This window comes from Epinephelus moara, chromosome 24, assembly GCF_006386435.1.
Source record: "Epinephelus moara isolate mb chromosome 24, YSFRI_EMoa_1.0, whole genome shotgun sequence".
Taxonomy (NCBI): domain Eukaryota; kingdom Metazoa; phylum Chordata; class Actinopteri; order Perciformes; family Serranidae; genus Epinephelus; species Epinephelus moara.
The window spans coordinates 19,993,920-20,004,020 of record NC_065529.1 but is presented as its reverse complement, the minus strand read 5'-3'; positions in this window follow the sequence as shown (position 1 = coordinate 20,004,020).

The following is a 10,101-nucleotide window of genomic DNA, read 5'->3' as shown; positions in this document are numbered from 1 at the left end:
TGACAACTGTGTGTGCAAACTGGTTGGACAGGAGGAGCTCAATTATGCAGATTGTTACTGCACAGACTCTGGCTCCAAATGACATCACCAGCGCAAGATGGCAGCAGTTGTACTGAGGATAATGACAGGACAGTGGAGAAGAGTTGTCCATCAGAGGTAGAAATTAACTTTCCTGCCTAATCAGTGTTGCCAGATCTTGCAAGACAAATAAGCAACCAGGCCTGTGAAAACAAGCCCAAAACAAGTGACTTTTTCTACGGACCCCCCCCTAGGTTCCGGTGAGAAAAAATTAAATAATCTGTGTGCACAGTTTTACAATCCGTGGGGACGGATTTTAAACTGTGGGTACAGATTGTCAGAGATACGTAAACTGATAAGTAAACTGTGCGCAGTTTTGCAAAACTGTTCCCACGGTACACAGTTTATTTATTTTTCTCCCCCCTGAGCTTCAGGACAATGACTACAAGAGGGAGTTAAACCACCTTTTAACATTATTTAACATTAGAAAACAGATGGGATATCAAATATAGACTGACGTACCAAGTACATTATATACACAGTAAACCTCTGATAATTAAAATTTGCACACACAAATAAATATCATCCTGAATTCACAAAGTCTTTATTTATTATTGCTTTTTATGCACTCATCTAACTTTTTTCTTGTAGTTACAGGACTGACGTTCTCCTAACCAGAAAAAAAACACGTTACCCTGCTCTGCCTCTGATTGGCTAGTACTCGTTGCCATCAGGTTCAGAGCCAATTAGAAGTAGGATGCGGGTGCTGTCTACTGTGTGTATGGGGAAAGGGGAGGGACAGAGGGAACAGGCAAGACAAACTATCCTACGTTTAAATAACATATCGAAAATATCTGCTTGACAGCTTATTATGGAGCTGGGAACAAGCCCAAATAAGCAACTACGCTTTAGAAACAAGCCCAAAAAAACCGCGACCCGCGACTTCCAATATTTGTAAGCGACTTTACAGAAAAACAAACCCAAAGTCGCTTATAATAAGCGGACTTGGCAACACTGTGCCTAATCTGTTGGGAAAGAGAAGAAGACTGACTATTCCATGGAAGCACCGAGCGCCACCCACTGACCAACTTATTACAGCTAAGTAGTACACTAAAATATGTTTCTGAAGACATCTGAGGCAAGAAATAGGTCATGCAGTGACAGAATCTGGATTCACGTTTGATCAGTGCTGCCTAGTTTGACAGTTTGACCGCAGCTCATAACCCATGATTGGTTGGTTTCTTTTAAGTGCTGTCTGAATATAGTGAAAGTTTCAGCAAATATGATAAATGTTATTTTTTATACAAGTTTTCAGCTAAAGCTTTAAGGCAAACATGAAATTGTTAGGCATGATGATAAAATTATTTCATTTTAACGCGTGAATTAAAGTTTGTGTTAAATTGGGGTTGTCGTTATGAATAAGAACATTGCTGACTTCATCAGTTTTGTGTTTTTTTTAAGATTCATCATTAACTTACAAACACTAGGATATAAATGGAAGTGATGACTAATGGGAGTAATTACTCACTGGATAGGCAGAGAGGAAGTTGTCAGGACAGCTCTCTGGATTCTGGCAGAAAAGTTGAAAACACTGTTGAGTATTTTTCTAATTTATAGTACATATCTGATCCAGCATTTTAAATAACATTAAAATAAAGTTAGGGGGCTTGAGAGAGACAGATTTTTTTTTTTTTTTTTTTTTAAAAGAAGGTTAAAACCAGTGAAGCAGATGTCCTGACTTTTAGTCCATGGTATGAATCAAGCTTCAAAAATGCTGGATCTTAACATTCCCATAATGTTACTCAATAGCATCTCTCATTAGACTTTCCCCGCCTGTTAAACGTCTACATCTTTAAAGCTCTGTGCCAGCAGTGTAACACAGGTGTTTTTAAGCTCAGCATCACCCTGATGTCATCACCAGGGTCTCTCAGACTTTGGAGAGTTCCTCCAAAACCAGTAAAGACATTATACAACTGTTTTCACTGGCTGAGCAGTATTCCCAATGACGAGTAAACTGGCCTTTATGTGTAAAATCAGAGGAGTGCTCCTTTATAGTCGATAAATAATGGATATACATTTTACAAGCATTATGAGATAATTCTGCTGAGGAGTGTATGAAACAGGATGTGCCACAAGGGCTTTCTGCTTGGACCAGTTGTCCATGTATTGAAAGAAACATATTAATGCTCAGTTTGGATACTATTCATACCGTACCTGTTTGTAGTTTATCTGTTCATACATTAATAATGTTTCTATATGAATTTACATCCATACTACAAACACACCCTTTCAACAGCTTTCCACATGTTCACAAACACCAAATTTCCCCCCAAATACACACACACCCTGTGTAAACACACACACCACTGTAGCTGTTAACACCTGCTTATATACACATTAGTTTTGCATGGGTACCTGTGCAATGACTATAATCCATCATGGGCTGTGCCACCCTGGTATCACAGCGGAGCTACAACACAGGCCTGCCGATGTTGGGCACGCTGCCAGGGCCAGAGGAGGCAGAGACGATCCACACACACAATCTCCCCCCGCTGCTTAACAAATGCTGCCGCCTCCCTGCTCTCTTACACACAATCAGACACACACAGGCAGATGCAAATGACGTGCACGCGCTGGCTTGATTATGGTCGCACGCACACGCCAACACTTGTATGCACATGTGCATGCATTCACACTTAAACTCATCCCTGAGATATGCAAGCTGATAATCACAGATGTGTTTTTTATTATTCGCTGTTAGCGTGCCCTGTAACAATGCTGGGTCACTTTCTGCTGTAAATTACACAAGATTACTTGGAACTATTTAGAACTCCATTAGCTGCCAAACAGCATCCTTTTTCAGGCAACCTGAGACATCAAAAGCTCTTATGAAAAATTTTAAATGTACGCTGTGATGGAGCAGATGGTAAAGATTAGACGTTCTTTTTTCTTGTGTAGTTTTTATTCATATTCAGATTCTACCTGAGTTTTCTGATGTAACTAGGAAAGTGCACTCATCTGAGAGCAGATCTATACCAGGCGACCAAGTGGCTGCCCAGGCTGATCGTGGCCACTCTAGGCAATTCTTTTATTTCCAGCAGATGCGTTTCAAGAGCTCTGAGAAGCTAATGAAAATACATGCCTTGTCTATGTTTGATGGATCCTCAGCATAACTGGTATTTGAACAGTACTAACTTTGTCTGTAGGCTACAGCACAACAAAACAAAACAGATACAATTTTACTACATAGCCTGCTTATTACTTATTGTAGATTTAGAAATAAGGAAATATGAACAAATCAACAAAATCTGTAAGTCTAAAAAATCAAGCAGGTAAATGCTCCGCTTCTGAAATGCTCTTAGTGTGGTATGATGCTGTGCAAAGGACAGAACAAAATTGGGCTGAAGCTGGACTGTGGAGGGCTAGTGGTGAAGATAACAAAAACAGGGACTAATTCATCTCGTGACATGCCTAACTTTAGTGGATCAAAACATATTGAGTATGGAAATAATCTGCACCAGCGCAAAATGAGACCAGATTTTGAGCCACTACTAAGACCAAAATGTGTTCTGCAACAGACAGCAAGGCTTTTTGTTTTTAGCTGAGTTGTTTTCTGGAAAACTTACAGTAACTACCGGCCGGTTAAGAGGGGTGAGGAGTCAGCACTCAATAGCCCTGTTTCCACCAAGCAATAGAGTACAGTTCAGTTCAGTTCAGTTCAGTTCGGTATGCTTTTTTCCCGTTTCCACCGTGAACAGTTGTGAATGGTACCAATGGAACCGTTCCGTACCGTTCCCATTTTTGGTAACCCTTCTGTTGGGGTACCTAGCACAGAGATCTGGTACTAAAAGGTGGAGCTGTGAACACTGCAGTCTGTTGATTGGTCAATAGCAGACAGTCACTCTTGCTCAGGGCTGAGTTGTGGCCAGCGACTTTGAAGGTGGAACGTTAACTTGTAATGTTACTCAGTGCATGAGGTGACGATGTGAATCAATCAACACACCTTAAATTTCACTTTAACAACTTTGACCATCACTTTAGTTTTTATACGACATACACCTTTAGTAATGAGTGGATTTTCAAGCATAAATATATATATATATATATATATTAATTTTGACTGGGTTAAGTGAACTGCTTATATCTCAATCCTCACACAGAGAAAAAAAAAAGCATCATGGAGCGTTGTTCCTGTGGGCTCCAGCAACACTAAAATCCCAAGCTTGTCTGAGAAGGACTAAATGCATAAACCTACTATTTTAAAATATCCCATGGAGAGGGACTCACTCTGCAGCCTGTTTTATTTTGTTCTGAAAATGTCAGCATGCAACCTCATTCTATGGATGATAATCAAAGTGCAGACTTCCATCTGTGTCACCGGTAATGAGGAAATACAGTGAGTGCTGGACGGAGCAGTGAGTGACAACAACCCCGCCCTCTTTTACTGTTTGAGGTGGAAAAGGCTAGAGTCTAGGTACCATGTCTGAAAGGTTACTTTTGGTTCCAAAGGTACCATACCCTAAGTATTTGGTGGAAACAGAGCCAATGACAGTATAAAACAGTCAATAAAACCGTTTACTTACTGCAACCACAAAAGGTCCTTGCACATACAGTCGTATATGTGCACAAACAAAAAATTATGCTGATTGGTCCAGTAGTTTGTGTGATTAGCTGTAGACAGTAAGATATATACACTCAACCATACACACACATGACCAAACAAATAATTATGAGTAGGCAGATATGAGTAATGAATTTAAACTTTATGAAAACTACAGTAGGTCCCAAAGTCCCTTCCCTTCTCCACGTTTCTAATTGTTACCCAGATTACACGGCTCAATGTACTGACGACTTTAATTATTAAAGCACATTAACAATCAAACAGCCCTTTATTTTAAACTTCAGGAGACAGCGAAGAGGCTTCCCATCTCTTATGCATTTTCATACATAAAAGCCTGGAACATAAGTACCATCTGATGCACAGATCAAGTGCTGGCCTCCGCTCACAGTGTATTCACACTGAAATCAAAAGGAGAGTAAAAATTTAATTGGTCTCTGTGCTCTCACTCGTTTCTCGTTCTCACCGGTTTTCTATTTCTTTCTCTCTCCCCTTCACATGCCTGTTTATGCATGTGTGCAGGCGAGAACACACACACAAATTCTGACACACAACTAAATTTGTATTGCCACCCACCAGCAAACTGGCACCGGCTCTTCTCATGCATACTCACACATGCATACACACTTCTGTCACAATCATTTGTATGCAAAGTGGCTGGCTGTGATGGGTTGCTATGGTTGCTGTTACCAGGTTATGTGACAAGAAGCAGCAAGTTGCTTTACCTCTCATTTGTGACATTGTAAAGGTGTCAGGGTGGGAACGTATAGAGCTGAAGAGGCAATAACACGACACAAGTCGGCACACAATGGAAGGGGGAACAATAGAGATGGAGACAGAGAGATACAAAATACATTAACATTACACAGTTATGGGCACTTAAGGGTATAAAAAGTGTTGAAAGCACATTAAAACCCCCTTAAACAGCAGTTAAACAAGCAAATTGTTAGGTTTGTGTTAGTCAGTCATATGAACACGAAGCTGTAAAGGCAGCAATCATGCTAGCTCCTCTGAAAAAAAACAAAAACAGGACACACTAACACAGTATTGTGAGAGGGGAGGAAAACATTTGATAGCCAGCCAACATGAAGAGCTCAGCTCTGTAATTGCCTCCATGAGATTCGTTAGTATGCATATGTATGTGTGTGTGTGTGTGTGTGTGTGTGTGTGTGTGTGTGTGTGTGCGTGTTTGAAGCAAAGTGAGTTTATGGGGACGCTCTGTGTGTGTCTGTGTTTATGTCTGGAGCAGATAACACTGACAGCTTAAGGTCATGAAGAAGGAGAAGGGCACAACTGAAGACAGCGTATCTTTGATCTCAACACAAGGAATGTGTGACGGTGTGTATGAACCGCCGTGCGCTGTACATAGAGGAGATAGATGGCAGAGTCAGCATGCTGTGTGTGTGGGTGTGTTTATGCAGTTCGGCATGCATGCGTGTGCATGTTTAATGCATGAACATGTTTGTATTACAAGTCTGGGTGTGTTAGCGGGAGAGAAGCCATATTTTTCTCAGATATTTTTTTTTTCAACTCTGAAGATTTCTCAATGTGTGCATAGATGTGTTTGCGTCTGTGCATAGGTGTCAGGATATGGTGCAGGCAATGCCTTATAAGGTGAAGTCACAAGGTCACAGGTTCCTGTGGATGTGGCACAGTTTCTTCTCTTCTACTTCTGCATCTGCAATTAGTAGTATCTATAATTTAGTTTGCTAAGGTTAACCCACCCAGTGTGATTATGAAACAGATCATGGAGGGGATAGACGCCATTGTTAGTTTTTGAAATACCTCTCAATGTGACATTAGGACTTTCATGCACGCTATAATCACATAATACCAATCAAAAACTGTGGATTGGTGTGGATAATGGAAGGCAATCAACATGGTGTCTCTGGACAGTCTCCTAATGAAGCGTTTGACTAATTGACTGAATCTATCCGTGAACTGTCTTGGCCCCCTCAGCTTCTCTGTCACTCCTTAATTGGCTATTGTTCTGTTATTACCAGTTCTCTAGGGCAGGACCATCTGCCAGCTCCAACAGGTGAATCGTGAGAGGCTCATGTGTGTTTGTCTGCATCTGTCTTAAGATCTGTGTGTATTTATCTGCATTTGTTGTCTGCATTGGCACAATTACGTCTGCTTTCATGTTTCTGAATTTGCTTCTGAAAAACATACAATGCAGATACTATCCTGTGCAACGACATCTTACTTTTTTCCTTGGCCGTCAGGAAAAAAAAAAAGGCAAGAGAGACTGCAGTAGGGAAAAGGAAGAAAAGAGGAAGGAGCTGCAGGAGGAGGAGAGGGACCTGTATCATTCATCAGCAGTGCAACAGTGCATGAACCGTGCAGGCTACGGTATTATTTTAACTCTCCCTCTCATTTACCTTATTATCTCCTTATCTATGCGCATCATTATGGTGGATGTAGCCAGTGTGATGAATAGCCTTTTTGATTAAGGATGCATGGTTCCTTTTGTTTAACATATGGATCGAGCCTTGTGTGTGCTGCTGCACTCCAGCTTCTAACACTGACTGCATGATAATGTATATTAATTGTGTGATCTTTAACCTTGTTGAGCAGTCATTTGGAGACTGTTTTGCTTATTTCCAATAAATCACTCCCTTTAATAAGCTATTAACAAACTAACTACTTTTTACCTTGCAATTTTGATAGCATCTTCAGCCGTCTTTTTTACGGTTTATTAGATCTTTGTTTCAGGAAAATGTATTTAGCTACCGGGGCTTGGTTAACGTTACTCACCTGGTGTGCAACGTTCTTAATGAGGGGTGAAATTACAGCAGAGGAAAAGTCAAAGCGCTGCTTAGTTAGAGGGTTAAAAACAATGAAAAGTGTGATCAGAATGACACCAGCGTCTGGATCCAGTAAAAATAATCTGGCAGAGGCGGCCATGTTGGTGCCACATGTTCTGTTCTTGTCGCCAGGAAATGCCTGAACAGTCTGTCTCTCCAACTTCCCGTGAGTGCTTTGTAGTCTCACATGAAACAATTTTCAATCTTTGATTCATCTGATGCCACACCACATGACTAAAGTCCTCTGGAATCTCATTCCATTTCCTTACCCCTGCAATTTTACAGTATATTTGTTTCCCGGAGCTTAGACTTTTATGTACAATATTGTATTAAATGAAAGAAAGACATCCAGCATCGACAAACAATCAGTAGACTGTTGGTTCATTTCACTCTGTGTACCGACAAATAATTGCATTGGGATTTATTAAAATAACTATTGTTGCTTAGGCAGAGGAGGTTGATGAGCCCTCAGTTACAGATTAACGTTGTGCTGAAGGGTTCCTCATAGACTGTACTTTATACCACACACTGAACAACCAGGCAATGCAACTAAAGTAATGTCAGCTGCTGCTTAGCTGTTTTAAGACTGAATGGAAAGGCTGGCTGGATATTTTGAAACTGAGGGCTCTAGTTTCCCGGCGCAGCGCAGGGTGGTGCAGGGTGGTGAACCCCGCGCAGAGCTAGTTTCAAGCAGCGCAACCCGAGGCGCACTCAGTTTGGTAGTTTGGCAGACCGAGGTGCGCTGAGATGGGTGATTGGCACCGTTTGACCGTTTGGCACGTTTGGCACGCGTAATGGAAACCCAACCTGATTTGATTAACACAGCTGCAAACTAATGAGTTCACATCCCTCTCAGCCAACCACAAACAGCCACAGCATCAGATAGGGAGTATATATTCAGCATCTGTCATCTTAGAAAAGTAAAAAAAAAAAGAAACAGAGTGAGACTATGAGAGAGAAAGAGAGAGCGTGCGCACACGAGAGAAACGCAACATTGATTTACAATTGTGGTGACCTCCTCCCAGGCTACCTTTGCATCATCAGCCGGTGGAGGTCTGCTCACAGTTCCGTATATTCGGACACTGCGAGCTTGGACCTCCCAGACCAAAACATCAGTTTCCTCCTGGGAGGAGTTTGGCCGTCTGACGCTGCTGCTCTCTTCTGCCATGGCGAATTGAGTAAACTCTCATTACGCCTTCGCGCGGCGCATTTAAGGGCGAGGAGAGGGGTTCATTTGATTGGTGTGATGTGTGTAAAACCCACTCCACGCCTTCTCTCCTCCCTCTTTCCGACTTGCGCAGGTAGGAGGGATGGAGGTGGGAAAGAGGAGTAGCTGCGCCAGGCACACGGTGTGCCAAACTCGCAAAATCCGCCTGGCCACACCCAGTTGGCGAAGCGCAGGTGTGCTGCACCCCCGCCTCACCCGGTCTGTGAAACTAGAGCCCTGAGTGTTGTTCAGAGAGAAATTTGCTCACTGGAAATACAGATCATCTAATAAGAGAATGATCATCTAATAAGGTAAGTATCCCCAGTTTGCAGCGTTAGAGGCTAAATAAGTACATTCACTCGAGTACTGTACTTAAATAAGTATTTCACTGCTGGAGACATGGTCTTTTCATAAAACTGTCTGTTTATGCAATAGAAAAAACACAAATGCTTTTGAAATTGGTGCTATATGACCAGAGAAAACAGAGAAGAACAAGCTGTGGCATTCTGTTCTGGTCAAGAGCTAGAAAGCTGTACTGGACCAAAACAAACCCATCGGTGTGTGACTTAATGCTAGCTTGGCTGTCTTAAACGAGTAGGTATAGCTGCAACTGGAGCGACTACATGAGTCATCTATCATACCGACATGTCTGCAACAGCCCTACTGTAGAGCTGGCTAAAATCCACCAGATCCAGATATTTGAGCTGAGAAATGAGCAGGGAGATCTGAGCACTGGTAACATAGAGAGAAGTTTACTATAGTTCATTTACACATACTGCCCACATTGTTATGATACAAAGCTGGTTGAAAACCAGCAAAGTATCCCTTTAAGTACAATTCTGAGGTACTTTAGTACAAGTGCTACTTAAAGGTAAATTTCGGTTTATTTCAGCCTGTCTCCTATCGTCCTAAATTTGTTTCAAGTGACTAGTGACATAAAAATGATAGTTAGCATGTTAGCTGTTAGCCTAGATACAGCCAGGGTGCATAGTAGCATCAGACCTGTTAAAACGTAAGTGAACAGGCATACTTCAAGTGCAAAGTTAGTCCACTAAACAAGCTTTTTTTCCACAAAGACCGCCTCATATCGTTAGGATAAATGTCAGAGAACATATAGAAAACGACATGTAAACGTGTTGTCTTACCTAACCGGTGTGGTGCCATGTTTGTTTACCATTTAGCTCTGCTTTCCAAAGCAGATCGGAAGAACAAGCAGCGATCTCATACCGTGCCTGAAATCTCGCGAGCTCTAGATAAAGTCCAGCTGGATACTACTCCAGGTGGAGGTGTCTCGTCCTCGGTCACATCCAGACCTTGAAAATAAGGTTGCAACCGGTCCCATTCCTTGCAACAGAGGCATTCCTCTTCTGTGGGCACTGGGGTACAGCATTCACAGGTACACCACCAATCTCCAGAGCTACGCAGCCTTGCAGCAGCCATTCCTCCTCTCT